We start from the raw sequence: 16,292 nt of genomic DNA, 5'->3' as shown, positions 1-16,292 counted from the left end.
GCTCCATGACGTTCAAAACATCGTTGAAGTCCCGGTTCTATGTCGTAAAGCATGGCACACTAAACTATCAAGTAGTCATCAGCTTTGCTCTGCCAGACATTCTTAACGTCGTCAGTTGCATCTGCAGCAGGCCTGGCACCCAGCGATGCTTCCAGGATGTAATTCTTCTATGCAGCAATGAGGATAATCCTCAAGTTACGGACCCAGTCCATGTAATTGCTACCATCATCTTTCAACTTAGCTTTCTCAAGGAACACATTAAAATTCAATGGAACAACAACATGGACCATCTATCTACAACAACATAGACAAGCAAAATACTATCAGGTACTAAGTTCATGATAAATCAAAGTTCAATTAATCATATTACTTAAGAACTCCCACTTAGATAGACATCCCTCTAATCATCTAAGTGATCACGTGATCCAAATCAACTAAACCATGTCCGATCATCACGTGAGATGGAGTAGTTTTCAATGGTGAACATCACTATGTTGATCATATCTACTATATGATTCACGCTCGACCTTTCGGTCTCAGTGTTCCGAGGCCATATCTGCATATGCTAGGCTCGTCAAGTTTAACCCGAGTATTTCTACGTGTGCAAAACTGGCTTGCACCCGTTGTATCTGAACGTAGAGCTTATCACACCCGATCATCACGTGGTGTCTCAGTACGACGAACTTTGGCAATGGTGCATACTCAGGGAGAACACTTATACCTTGAAATTTAGTGAGAGATCATCTTATAATGCTACCATCAATCAAAGCAGAATAAGATGCATAACGGATAAACATCACATGCAATCAATATAAGTGATATGATATGGCCATCATCCTCGTGCCTTTTATCTCCATATCCAAAGCACCGTCATGATCACCATCGTCACTAGCGCGACACCTTGATCTCCATCGTAGCATCGTTGTCGTCTCACTAACTATTGTTTCTATGACTATTGCTACTGCTTAGTGATAAAGTAAAAACAATTACAAGGCGTTTGCATTGCATACAATAAAGCGACAACCATATGGCTCCTGCCAGTTGCTGATAACTCTGTTACAAAACATGATCATCTCATACAATAAAATTTAGCATCATGTCTTGACCATATCACATCACAACATGCCCTGCAAAAACAAGTTAGACGTCCTCTACTTTGTTGTTGCAAGTTTTCCATGGCTGCTACGGGCTGAGCAAGAACCGTTCTTACCTACGCATCAAAACCACAATGATATTTCGTCAAGTTAGTGCTATTTTAACCTTCACTAGGACCGGGCGTAGTCACACTCGGCTCAACTAAAGTTGGAGAAACTAACACCCAGCAGCCACTTGTGTGCAAAGCACGTCGGTAGAACCATTCTCGCATAAGCGTACGCGTAATGTCGGTCCGGGCCGCTTCATCCAACAATACCGCCAAACCAAAGTATGACATGCTGGTAAGCAGTATGACTTGCATCGCCCACAACTCACTTGTGTTCTACTCGTGCATATAACATCTACGCATAAACCTGGCTCTGATACCTCTATTGGGGAATGTAGTAATTTCAAAAAAATTCCTACGCACACGCAAGATCATGGTGATGCATAGCAACGAGAAGGGAGAGTGTTGTCTACGTACCCTTGTAGACCGTAAGCGGAAGCGTCATGACAACGCGGTTGATGTAGTGGTACATCTTCACGATCCGACTGAGGGAGTTCGGGATTAAGGGGTGCTCGGACAGATGGACTATATACTTTGGCCGGACTGTTGGACTATGAAGATACAAGATTGAAGACTTGGTCCCGTGTCTGGATGGGACTCTCCTTTGCGTGGAAGGCAAGCTTGGCAATTCGGATATGTAGATCTCCTTCTCTGTAACTGACTCTGTGTAACCCTAGCCTCCTCCGGTGTCTATATAAACCGGAGGGTTTGGTCTGTAGGATGACAACAATAATAATCATAGGCTAGCTTCTAGGGTTTAGCCTCTATGATCTCGTGGTAGATCAACTCTTGTAATACTCATATCATCAAGATCAATCAAGCAGGAAGTAGGGTATTACCTCCATCGAGAGGGCCCGAACCTGGGTAAACATTGTGTCCCCCGCCTCCTGTTACCATTAGCCTTAGACGAACAGTTCGGGACCCCCTACCCGAGATCCGCCGGTTTTGACACCGACATTGGTGCTTTCATTGAGACTTCCACTATGCCGTCGCGATAAGGCTTGATGGCTCCTTAAATCATCTTCAAGGACGCGGTCCAGGGGGAGGTTTTCCTTCTCGGACAGATGTTCGTATTCGGCGGCTTCGCACCACGGGCCAACTCGCTTGGCCATCTGGAGAAGATCGATAGCTACGCCCCTGGCCATCAGGTCAGGTTTTGAAGCTTGAACTATACTGCTGACATCCGCGGAGACTTGTTCTTCGACAGATTTGAGCCCACGTCAGGTGTGCCGAACAGTCACGACGAGCATGACTTAGATCTGTTGACAAACAGTGTTCGGGAGATCGTGCCTGCGGCAGCCCCGGGAATCAATCCGGAGCAGATCGTGCCATCCGAGAATGGGTGGATGGACCCCGCCACGGAGGCCGCACACTCATCGGCCTGGGAGCCGAACACTGACCCCACCTCCTATGAGGCCGGTATCATCGGACCCTCGGACCCGACTCCGGCTACAGGATTCGAGCCACGTACGTCCGTGCCTATCGAATCTGAATGGGCACCGATCATGGCATCGGAGTAATGGGCCACAGGTAGCCTCACTCGGGTACCTTGATTTATCAAGACTTTGGGCCAGCTTCGCCTTGCTGCGCCCTAAGCTGAAGCTCCGCCCTCTGGGGGCCGGCTAGCTCAACGGCCAACCACCAGAGGGCGGCCAACCACCAGCAGACGACGTCACTAGCGGCCGACTCCAGCCGGCCGGCCTCTAGGGAAGACGACATCGAGCAGGCGGCCACCACGCGCCCTTAGAGTTTGTACCCCCATCAAGAGGACAAGATGGGGTGTGGCTACAGTGAAGCCCTCACCCCCGAATCTTGAGATTGGCGTGGCCACAGTGTTCCGTACAGGCGGAGATCTCCGCACGGCGTGGCACTGTTGCCACTCTCCCTTGACATCACTCTGGGCAGGCGGAGCTCTTCTCCCCACGACGGCCTGTCGGTACGGCCCGCAGGCTGCGAGCCCTACCAGGCAGTGACATTCCAGAAGACGGCGCACTCCGAACCAATCGGACCGGGAGAGGGCTGGCTCCAACAGGTGGCTGTCCCCTCCCTCGAAGCAAGCGCACCATCAACCTGATGAGACCAGGAGTGGCTACAGTGATCTCCCACCAGGCGGCGGGAATGTAGCCACACTGAGCCGACCAAACCAGCGTCATTAGCAGCACGACTATAGTGAGCAGCCACCAACCAGACCCGCCAGCGGTGGGAGCGGCCTGTCGGCCCTGTACCAGACCAGTCGGCGGGGCCCACCAGGCGGCAGGCCCCAGTAGTCGGCGGACAAGCCGGAGGCCGGAGATGCTGACAGCTGGGCCCAGCAGCCGGCCAGATTACCATTGTACCCCTGGGGGTAGGTGACGGTGTCCTGGACTAGGGGGTACTCGCCACGTCGTCTCCCGATCAGTTGGATTGGGCCGAGGACCCCTATGCCCGTATACTCATGGGCTAGTTCGGACACCCCTGCCGCATACAAGGAAGACTCCACAATACTTGGCGCCCAAGACAAGGATTCTTCTAAACCCTAGGCCTCCGGTGTCTTATATAAACCGAGGCCAGGTGAGGGAGTCCTGGACTAGGGGGTGTCCGGACAGCCGGACTATCATCGTCCCCAGGACTCTCAAGACTATGAAGATACAAGATTGAAGACCCCGCCCCGTGTCCGGATGGGACTTTCCTTGGCGTGGAAGGCAAGCTTGGCGATACGGATATGTAGATCTCCTACCATTGTAACCGACTCTGTGTAACCCTAGCCTCCTCCGGTGTCTATATAAACCGGAGGGCTTTAGTCCGTAGGACAACATACATTACAACAATCATACCATAGGCTAGCTTCTAGGGTTTAGCCTCCTTGATCTCGTGGTAGATCCACTCTTGTACTACCCATATCATCAATATTAATCAAGCAGGACGTAGGGTTTTACCTCCATCGAGAGGGCCCGAACCTGGGTAAAACATCGTGTCCCACGTCTCCTGTTACCATCCGCCTAGACGCACAGTTCGGGACCCCCTACCCGAGATCCGCCGGTTTTGACACCGACATTGGTGCTTTCATTGAGAGTTCCTCTGTGTCGTCACCGATAGGCTTGATGGCATCTTCAACCAACAACGCTGTCCAGGGTGAGACTTTTCTCCCCGGGCAGATCTTCGTATTCGGCGGCTTCGCACTACGGGCCAATTTGCTTGGCCATCTGGAGCAGATCGAAAGCTACGCCCCTGACCGTCAGGTCAGATTCGGAAGCCTAAACTTCACGGCCGATGTCCGCGGTGACTTGATCTTCGACGGACCCGAGCCACAGCCAAGCGCGCCGCACTGTGACGATGGGCATGATCTAGCTCTGCCGCCGGACAGTGCCTTGGTGGCCGCACATGAATCGGCTCCGGCCATCAGTCCGGAGCCGATCCCCCAGATCTAGGATCGGTGGATAGACGCCGCCTCGGGGGCTTCAACTTCCTCGGCGATGGAGCCAAACATTAACCTTGTCCCCCGCGAAACTTGTGATTCCGAGGTGCCGGACTCCTTGCCGGACTCCGAACCTCCCGCACCCCTACCAATCAAATCGGATTGGGCGCCGGTTAGGAAATTCACCGCCACGGACATCTTCCAATACCCGCCTTTTGGCGATATATTGAATTCATTAAAGCATCTCTCGTTATTAGGAGAGCCCTGGCCGGACTATGGCCAGGATGGCTGGGATGCGGACGACAAAAAAATTCAGATCCCACCCACCACCCACTTTGTAGCCACTGTCGACGATCTAACTGACATGCTAGACTACGACTCCGACGACATCGACGCCATGGATGACGATGCCGGAGACGAACAAGAAACAGAGCCTATAAGGCACGGGAGGACCACCTCGTCATATGACATATACATGGTGGATACCCCAAAGGAGAGCGATGACGAGGACCAACGGGCCGCGGCAGAAAATAATCCCGTCGATAAACAACCAAAGCGGCGACGCAGACGCCGCCCTAAGTCCCGCCTCGACAACAACAACGCTCCCAACAAGCCCGTAATACAGCAGGGCTCACAAGTGGACGACGAACACGCAGACAAGCAACCGTCCGAACATGACGAGTCAGACAATCAGTCCAGGCCCGGCGAAAACGACAGTCCGGACGACCTCATGACGGACACGCCACCGGAGAGCAAAAACCTTCGAAAAAGACTCGTCAACTCTGCAAGAAGCCTGAAGAAGGAAAAGCGGAAGCTCAAAACAGCGGAAGACACACTCAGAAGGAGATGGAGCAAAGTGCTCAATACCGCAGATAAATACGGCAATGGCCACCAATCAAAGAGCTACCCGAAGCGTAAGCTGCTACCAGAATTCAACGAGGAGGCCATAGAGCTTCCACCGTCAAAAAATAAAGAGGCTGCCTGGTTGGATAGACGGCCAGATGATAAGTCAAATTCTGAAAGCGGCGCCACACATAAACCAACCGACGAACTTGGAAGAACAGATGGCCCAGCCAGGTCCATCTACGGGCCAAAGGAGAAGGCGCCAAGAAGCAAGGCAACACGTCAAGTGTCCGATAATAGCGGCACACACAAATACAGGGGCGCCGCACACCCACTATGTTTCACCGATGAGGTGTTGGACCATGAATTCCCAGCAGGATTTAAACCCATAAACATAGAGGCCTATGATGGAACAACAGACCCTGGAGTCTGGATAGAAGATTATATACTGCATATACACATGGCCAGAGGAGACGATCTCCACGCCATAAAATACCTACCCCTCAAGCTCAAAGGGCCAGCCCGTCATTGGCTTAAAAGCCTCCCAGAAAACACTGTTGGAAGTTGGGAAGAGCTCGAGGACGCGTTTAGAGCAAATTTTCAAGGGACTTATGTCCGCCCTCCGGATGCAGATGATCTAAGTCATATAACTCAACAGCCCGGAGAGTCAGCGCGGAAATTCTAGAACAGGTTCCTCACCAAAAAGAACCAAATAGTCGACTGTCCGGACGCCAAAGCCTTAGCAGCTTTCAAACACAATGTCCGAGACGAATGGCTTGCCAGGCACCTCGGCCAAGAAAAACCGAGGACAATATCCGCGCTAACAAGCCTCATGACCCGCTTCTGTGCGGGAGAGGATAGCTGGCTAGCAAGATGCAGCACCAGCGACCCAAGTACATCCGAGATAAGAGATGGAAACGGAAAATCATGGCGCAGAAAAGAGCAGCGCCAGAATAAAGAGAAAAGCCCAAAGAGCACGGCAATCAACGCCGAATTCAAAAGCTCGCGGCCAAACAACAAAACACAGCCTCTTAAGGATGACAGCGATGAATTGTCCAACTTAAACAAGATTTTGGGTCGGATATGTCAAATCCACAGTACCCCCGGAAGGCCTGCAAATCACACCCACAGGGATTGTTGGTTTTTAAACAGTCCGGCCGACTAAACGCCGAACACAAGGGGCTCGACGCGTCAAGCGAAGAAGATAAACCCCACCAGCAGAGCACCGGAAAACAAAAGACTTTCCCACAAGAGGTCAAAGCAGTAAACTCACTTCATGTGATAATACGGAAAAATAGTGCGGCACTTCCTAAAAAGAGCCTCGCACGGTCCAACCCAGCAGACCATAGAGATTGGATATCAAAACCAATCACTTTCGACCACCTGGACTACTCCAGAAGCGTTCAAAGCGCAGGACGGACTGCCCTGATATTGAATCCCATAATAGACGGATTACAATTTACTAAAGTCCTAATGGACGGAGGCAGCGACCTAAACCTGCTGTATTCAAACACAATCCGTCAGATGGGGATAGACCCTACAAAAATTCGACACAGCCGCACTTCCTTCAAAGGAGTGACGCCAGGCCCTTACGCCAAGTGCACAGGCTCCATATTACTAGAAGTCGTGTTCGGATCACCGAACAATTTTCGGCGCGAAAAACTAATTTTTCACATCGTCCCATTTAAAAGTGGATATCAAGCACTATTGGGATGAAAGGCTTTTGTCCGCTTCAATGCCATACCGCATTACGCGTCTCTTACACTCAAGATGCCCGGTCCACGTGGCATCATTTCAGTGTGAGGGTCACTCAAAGACCCTGGACTCGGATAGACGAGTCTGGCTTCAGCAGACTAGGGGATCCCTAGCCGCACACCTCTTCACAGGGGGCTGCACGCACAAACAACCGCGGATTCATACAAACCCCGCTTTACTTATTTCTTCTTTTACACATATATTTTCCGCACACATTGTTTTCAAACTGAGCGTTCCTCTCTTTTTACAGATGAACAGTGTGCATACCCGTCTAGGATAACGGCGCAACGGAGACACAGGCGCAGATGTGCAGTAGGGACCCGTTGTGAGGATTCTTTTCAGATTAAGACCCTGCGTAGACCTTTTTAAATGTCTCTTGTTGTTATTCTCCCTTGGTTTCTTCCTATAGCCAAAGCGGAGCCTGACGTTTTGGCATCGGCCGCGTCAGAAGACCATGCCCGTACTTGGACACTAGGGGCTTAGGGCATCGTTCTGCCCATTATTATAAAGACCGAACACCTTAGGGAGTGTTCGGCGTCTCGAGTTAGGCATTATATGCATCAGCTCCGAATCATGTCTTTGGTCAAATGTTGGGTTTGCCCGGCTCCTGTGTTTTGCTGCCTTACGTTCCGTATCATCGGCTAACGCGGCACCAGGAGAACTACTGCGATTGTGCCCCAGTTCGGCTGGGCGAGCACCTCAGTAGAGAAAGCCGAAAACTGACTGTCATGATACAGCGAGAGACTGGTCAACCACTCGATCGACTACCGGAATGTTTAGAATTCCCCGCTTTGACGAAGGACCGTTTCCCGGTCAGGCACACACGCGCCCCGAATTCGGAGAAGTGCGGTGCCCCCAGGGGCTATATCGTAGCCCCACCCTCGAGCTCCACTGGCTAAGTGAAAGTGATAAAGCATTATAGTCCGGATTGCCTCGTTCGCTACGCTACCACCTCCTTAACAGGACCGAGACGTCGGATTAAGTGTGAAAACGCGCTATTTTTGCGAACACCCCCGCACCTTGTGCGTGGGGGCTGAAGCCGAAGACTGCAATCTTTCAGGTTATACAAATGTATACGTAAACGGCCGCATAGGAGAAGTTTTACTACTTGGGACGCACAAGTATAAAAAGCAGTTATAGCATAATCATCGTTTTACAAGCTAAAACGTTCATTTGAACGTGACATTTTTCGAGCACTGCGACTCTATTACACGAGCGCCACGCATAACTTCCCCGAAATAGTGCTCGGCGGGGAGCCGGCTTTCATCCGAGCCCTGGGCAGCAACAGCGGTGGCATCCATCTCTGTCCAATGCGCCTTCACGCGGGCAAGAGCCATCCGCGCGCCCTCGATGCAGGCCGACCGCTTCATCTCCTTGATATGCGGCACCGCTCCAAGGAATTGCTGCAGTAAGCCGAAGTAGCTCGTCGCCTTGGGCCTCTCTGGCCAGACATGAGCCACGATGTCAGTCATGGCAAGTCCGGACAATCTATTTAGCTCGGCCCATTCGGCCAACCGGTCTGTCAACGAAAGTGAGCGATCCGGACTATGGAATTGAGACCAGTATAGCTCTTCCGTCTTGTGATCCTCCTGGCTCCGGAAGTGCTCAACGGCATCAGCCGCACTTGCAGCTAAATCCATATACGGATCCTCCGGACTCCACAGCCACTCAAATTGAGCATACTTTCCATCCATAAACCGGCGACGCAGCAGAAAAGGCTTGCCAGCCACGATATCTCCGGCCTGGAGCAGTTCCTCCTTCATAGCCCGCATTGCAGAGCGGGCATCCTTGGCTTCGGCGGTGGCCTTCTTCAGGTCTTCCCGCTCCGATAATCGCTCCTTTTCAAGAGCCTCATTGCGGTCGGCAGCATCCTTTACTTTCATGGCCAATTCGGCCACCTCTTCCCTGCTTAGGCAGTGCGCAGCCCTTTCGGCTTTCAACTCCTCGGCCGCCCTCGAGGCAGCCGCGTCACTCCTTCGGGCTTGCTCCTTAGCTTGAGCAAGTTCGGCCCGAAGGCTCTCCACAGCAGCAGCACCGTCTGTATAGCAGCATATAATTTATTAAAGGAGGGCTTTGACCCCATTAATAAAGCGATCGTGGAGAATTCATTTACCTTGCGACTCGTCAAGTCGCCGGTTGACAAGTGCGATGTCCGCATCTGCCGCGTCAAGTTGCCGCATTAACTCGGCAACCCCACTAGTCCGGCTAGCCCTCGGACTATCCGCCACCTACATAGGAACGGCGAAATTCATTTATTGAGATTTCGATCCTCGGCACGCTGTCGTCTTCGACAACCTACCGAGTCTTAGGGGCTACTATCCATACAGAGCACACTTTCATGTGCAATACTGTTAAAAATAGAAGGTGCATCATTCTTGCATACCTCAAATCCCGCCAGCAAACTCATAGCGGCATTACGCAATCCGCTCTCGGTGGACGAAATCCTTCCAATCATCATGTGCATCAACACACGATGATCTTCTGAAATGGACGCCCTCTCAAGCAGATTCTTCAGTTCTCCCAGCCGGATACTAGTGGGTGCCGAACTCTCTGGCCCCTCCGGACTCGGGGATACCCTCCGTGATGATACTTCAGGCTCGCCTGCCTTATCCGACGGCGCTGCAGATGGAGGCGTCTCGCTCTCCATCATCTCCGGAAGAAGGTCCCCCGAAGATGAACTCATCTGAGAAGGCTGCAGATCCGAACTGCAATATCAATATTTCGGTTACCCACAGAAGCATAAATGAAGGTATTTCCTTACTAATTAACTCCCTTTTTCATACTCACGGCTCGCTGGAGGGCTGATCCTTTGGCGATGATTGTGCGTCCGGACTCTCCCCAGACGCCGGACCCCCCGGGGAAGATCTCTTCCCCCGTTTAGGGGCTTTGGCCTCCGGATCTTCGGAGGCGGTCCTCTTCTCCCCCTGGAAGGAGGGGTTCTTGATTCCCCCCTCTTCAGGCGCCCCTTTGGGTGAAATATTAGCTCCTTTGCTTTCCCCTTCGCTCCCTTCTGTGGGCGCGACCTCCAACATTCTGACCAGCACGGGCTCCAGTGCGGTCTCTGGGAGGGGGGCCGGACGCCTAATCAGCCTTGATCGCGCCACCCACTCCTGTGAAGAGTAATGGGTTAGGAGGCAAACTCTAGAAAGGTAGATAAACAGAATGTCCGAACTCTGAGCTATTTACCTGAGTATCCGGGCGATCGCGGCTTAGGCCCGCGTCCTCGGCTAATTCTGGACACGCCACCTGCAGTTCGAAGAACAATTTGTACATCTCCACGGGTGTCGCACCCATGAAGTGTTGGAGAATCCTAGGTCCCTCCGGGTTGAACTCCCATAAACGGAGAGGATGGCGTTTGCAGGGCAGAAGATGCCTGGTTAGCATAACCTGCATCACCACGACCAGATTGATCTCCCTCACTTGGAGGTCTCGAATCCGGCCCTGCAATGAGGGCACGTCTTCGGACGGCCGCCAATTGAGCCCTTGGTTGACCCATGACATAGTTGGCGTGGAGGTCCCGGGCGGAATGAAGGCGGCGGCTTTTGCTTGCTGCCCTTCGGAGCGGTGATATAGAACCACTCCTGCTGCCACAGTCCTAGTTCCTCTTGGAAGGAACCCTCGGGCCACGGGGCATCGGCCTTTTTGCTTATGGCCGCCCCGCCGCACTCTGCTTGACGCCCCCCGATCATCTTCGGCTTCACATTGAAGGTCTTCAGCCACAGGCCGAAGTGGGGAGTGACGCGGAGGAAGGCTTCGCAGACGATAATGAATGCGGAGATATGGAGGATGGACTCCGGAGCTAAATGGTGAAAATCCAGCCCGTAGTAGAACATGAGCCCTCTCACGAAGGGATCCGTCGGGAAGCCTAAACCCCGACGGAGGTGGGATACGAAGACGACGTTTCGCCGGGCTCGGGGGCGGGCAGGCAACCTGTGCGAAACCTCGTAGGCCAAGTACTTGGCCTCACGCAACTTCAATATGTCCTCCTCCGTGACGGAGGAGGGCATCCACCGGCCCTGGAGGTCGGAGCCGGACATGATTGAGAATCCGAAGCGCTCGAATCTGGGGCTCTAGGTGCTGGAACTAGGAGCGAGGAGGAGATTCGATGCGAGATTGAAGAAAAGGAACGGTCCTTGGTCCTCTTATAAAGAGGAAAGATACCAAGAGCCGTCTCCGTGACCGTTTGGGATTCACCTTCGATAGAGGAGGCGTGGCGACGGGAACGGTTGGGTTACCCATGCACGTATTGATGAGAATCCCGGGATAAGGGGAACACGATCTCTGCTTCGACAGGACGTGCCAAGGAAACCGCTTCTCTAAACGTGCTGAGGTGGTATAGTAAAAAACGATTCAAACAAAGGCTTGGTAGCGGTGTGATGTCACGCCGCATAATACGTCAGCAGATTGAACTAGTGTACATTTTATTCTCTCTACGGTGGAATGTGGAATTTATTTTGCAGAGCCGGACACTATCCTGGTGTTCATGATCTTCTCTGGATTATTCAAGGAGAGGAACCCGCCTTGCAATGCCGAACATTATGCGCGCCGGACTTATCGTCATTGAAGCCTGGTTCAGGGGCTACTGAGGGAGTCCTGGACAAGGGGGTGTCCGGACAGCCGGACTATCATCGTCCGCCGGACTCCAAGACTACGAAGATACAAGATTGAAGACTCCGTCCCGTGTCCGGATGGGACTTTCCTTGGCGTGGAAGGCAAGCTTGGCGATACGGATATGTAGATCTCCTACCATTGTAACCGACTCTGTGTAACCCTAGCCTCCTCCGGTGTCTATATAAACCGGAGGGCTTTAGTCCGTAGGACAACATACATTACAACAATCATACCATAGGCTAGCTTCTAGGGTTTAGCCTCCTTGATCTCGTGGTAGATCCACTATTGTACTACCCATATCATCAATATTAATCAAGCAGAACGTAGGGTTTTACCTCCATCGAGAGGGCCCGAACCTGGGTAAAACATCGTGTCCCACGTCTCCTGTTACCATCCGCCTAGACGCACAGTTCGGGACCCCCTACCCGAGATCCGCCGGTTTTGACACCGACACCAGGCTAGTCAATAGAGAATCTCATATTCATTACTACAATCTCGTGGTAGACATATGTACTCTGTACTACACCCATATGAATACAATCAAAAGCAGGACGTAGGGTTTTACCTCCATCAAGAGGGCACGAACCTGGGTAAAATCCTGTGTCCGTGTTACCATCGCTCCAAGACGCCTAGCTCAGGACCCCTACTATGAGATATGCCGGATTTGACACCGACATTGGTGCTTTCATTGAGAGCCCGCTAGGTGTTCATCGTGGATCGATGGAAATCAAAATCGATGATCAGGTGACATTTTTTCAATTAGATCAATATTGTACAGACTGGTTTGTTTGCAAAGGATCTGTGTTGTCGCCTCTTTTGTTTTGTCTACAGATCGGATTGTATTCGGCAGAGAATTCAACAGATACGGCCGAACTGATGTGATGCGAGTTGTTAGATCTAATTTGACATCACGACTCGCTCCTCAAAAAAGATAAAACGATGGTAGTCTGCCAGCAGCAACCGCGCTGCAGAATCTGCTGATGCGCCACCCTAAGCGGACGCCTACAGGGACAAGTACCCAGCGGCAGCATCGTCTAAGACCACCAAAGAAGCGCCCATGTGCACGGATTCCAAAAAGCATCATGACGTAAAGCTGCCCAAGCTAAGTATCTGACTTGGTTTCGTTCTTCGTACTAGTACTCTCTCCTACACTAGAAGTTGAGATCAATTTAATATGAGTGCTAGTTCTCTTGCTTGCTAATCGGCCTATTCAAGTGCCATCAATATAATCTGATGTTTTTCGATCAATCCGTTTTATGTAAATCAACTTTTTCACAAATCGTGGCTGCCAAATTGTACTATTTTACTCGCAGTCAGACTAGGATCAAGAAAATTCTAACTATGCCAACTGTACCCGTCGCCGGACAGTACGTCAGATCCGGACTCTGTAGCAGCTACTAGAAGCACAATTAACTCACGAAGACACGCTAGCCCGTGCGTAGTCCCTGAAGAAACACACGCATGCAGCAGCAGCCTAGAGTTGCAGGTTCCCTACGCGGGTCTGGCCAACATCGATCTAGCCGAGGAGATCGTGTTGAGACGGACACATGGGCCCATCAAAGTCCAGCTCGGGGAACACACCACAGGGAGACTTGTTTCTCCCCCTTTTTTTCTCACATGCTCAGTACGGATTAGTTCGTCCGTTTACTTTAGTCCGGGTCATCGCCACGAACAGGTTTTATTTTTCCTAACTATTCGTTTAGCTCCTTAAATTATCGCATGCAGAATATTTTCTGTTGTTTTGCACTTCACTATTTTTGCAGAAATATTTTGTCGACACTTGTACGTGGCATCAGTCAGGTCAGCCTCCCACCCTCATCTGGGTCGGCACCTATATGGACATTGCCGCGCCACAACGCCGTCACGTCATCAATACAACCTAGGCGCCCAGGCTACATCTTTTTAACAATTTATTTTGCGTACAATAATTATGTGAGGTTATATATATATATATATATATATATATATATATATATATATATATTATTTTCTGGACTGCACTATTTTACATGTGCAGGTAATGAACTTCGACTGTATCACACAGTCAACTCTTTGTGCCGATGGCGTTGTCTTGCCGGCATTGATCAAGTCGTGGCGTCACCTCAGCGCGCGTCATTGTGCCCGCATCTCCATGGCAACTCTGTCGGGACGACCTTAGGCGATTCAGGCTATATTTCTCTACTTACTTACTTTACTTAAATTCATTAAGTAAATGTTTTTTAATTATTATTATCTCTGGCTTGCACTATTTTACCTGTCCAGACATTTGACTTAGACCGGGCCGCACTGTCACCTCGGCGTGCTGACGACCGCAGCCTAATTGTGCCATCACCTTGGCGCGCTGCCCTGTGTTGGCAACCCCATGTCGCCGCTTCATCAACCTACTCGGCCGGAGACTCCAGTGTCACCCGGCGACCTGCTCCATCACCTCGGCTAGACTGGGGGCTTCACCTGTTCGGAGTGCCGAGCTCTTCGCTCGGCCACATCGGGCTTGGGGGCTGTGACCTTGTCCCGCACCAAGCTCGGACTGCGTTATCGATGCCGAACACATTAACCAGCTAAGTCGATTTCATGCTCAAAAACTTTCAGTTTTAAATTTTGTTCGATTCGACCAAGCATTATACCTTTTTTGGCAAAAAATTGTTTGTGAAAAACTTCCTTGTCCAAACTTTGTTTGTGACACACAAATTCAAATGCCCCGTTTACTTGGGGGATCCCTTGCTGGAGCTTTTCCTATTGCATATGATTATACTTGTACAACTCCGTTCCTTGTTCGTGTATTACGCCACAATATGCACCATATTGACCTAAGTGATTTGCAAGCTGGGTTGCCTTGCTCCTGTGTTTACCCCTACGTTCCCGATTGTTCGGCTAGGGAGTAAAGGGAGCACCTCTGCGATTGTCACGATTGGGTCACCCGAGCCGGACCTCAGACTGGGTGAAGCCGAAAGCTAGCGCTCTTACTATTTTCAATAATGGTCGGCACACAACGGAACTCATGAGTACACAAAATCTATTGCACAAGTCTCATAGTGAGCAACCAAAGAAAGGTATCAGTGGGGGTACTATTTTCTTCGAAGATGCTTCTTACACTTTGTCGGTAATATAGCATAAGTTCCCTAAGCGCGCTTTGTCTGTTACAGCCTTATGGCATGATTGCCTGGTTATTGGAAACACCATTGATATTCTCGACAGGTAGAGTAAATAACACTTTTCGGTCCTTGACCGAAGAGGGAGAAGCCGACGGTCGGTTAAGACGCGTATAAAGTTCGGGTGAACATAGATATGATATAAGTACTTCGGTACATACAATCATTATACATAAAATTCTTTTACCCAAGTCACTCGGGGCTCTTAAATTTATGTGAGCTGTTTTATAATAAGTGTTCTTCTTCTTAGTCGGTTCAAAGTCTTTTTTCTATCACTCCTTTTTTTGAAGCAAGTGTGCGGTCAATAGCCGGGGAGCCTAATTTCTCTCTCAAAGCCGCTAAAGTTTGCTAAACTAGCCTAACGAGAAGTACTCCGCCTTCGAGATAGGAGGTTGAAGCCGTAGACTGACCCGCTTGAAGTCTTGAGATAGGATGTGTCATGTTAAAGCACGACAGAAGCACAATTTTTTTTCTAAGATCAATTTTCTGATTGGCACCGAACAATTCATCTAGTTCAGACGTCGAGTTTTTCCTGATGTTTTTTGGTTTTCCAATCCTGCGGCATATTTCAACTATTTGTGTGTTTTCCGCATAAGTCTCGGAGTGCAACGCCGGACACCTGTAGATATTCGGCAAAAACTCTCGGATATTGCTATATATGCATCAGTTTAGAATTGTGTCTTCGGTCAATAGTTGGGTTGCCTAGCTCCTGTGCTTGCCTCCTACATTCTGCTTTGTTCGTCTAGGTGTGCAAAAGGAGAACCACTGCGATTATGCTTCCAGCTCGCATGGTTAAGCACCTCAGTGGAGAAAGCCGAAAACTGACTGTCACAATAAGCGTAAACTGGTCAGCGGTCCAATGATTGTATTAAAAGACGGGCCATTCATAACATTGGCCGAAGTGTTTACGGCTTGACCTCGGCGGTCGTCGAACACTAACCGGGGGGCTACTTGCCGGCCTCCCAACTTTAAGCTCCTATGACTAAGTGAAAGTTATAAAGCCCACATATCTGATTGCCTTGTCTCCGCCAACACAACCGCCTTCGGGCACCGAGACGTAGGCTAAGGGTTGTTTTGTTATTTTGGAAACACCCTGCATAGCATCTACAAGGGGGTAGAAGCCGACGATGGCCCACTTTCAGATTATAAACGGTTGCAACGGAAGTGAAAATTTGGGTTCATTTAGACCACAGAGTTTGGAAGCTTTCCCCGAACTAAATCCTCAGTATTTTCCTCCCACGTTGATCGGAGTTGTGGTTTGATGATCACGCTTAGCATGACAACCCAAAGAAAGGAACCGATAGTAGGACTATTTTCTTTGGATGATGTTTCTTATGTT

Source organism: Triticum aestivum, chromosome 5B (genome assembly GCF_018294505.1).
Source record: "Triticum aestivum cultivar Chinese Spring chromosome 5B, IWGSC CS RefSeq v2.1, whole genome shotgun sequence".
NCBI lineage: Eukaryota > Viridiplantae > Streptophyta > Magnoliopsida > Poales > Poaceae > Triticum > Triticum aestivum.
Note: the sequence above shows the minus strand (reverse complement) of the source record.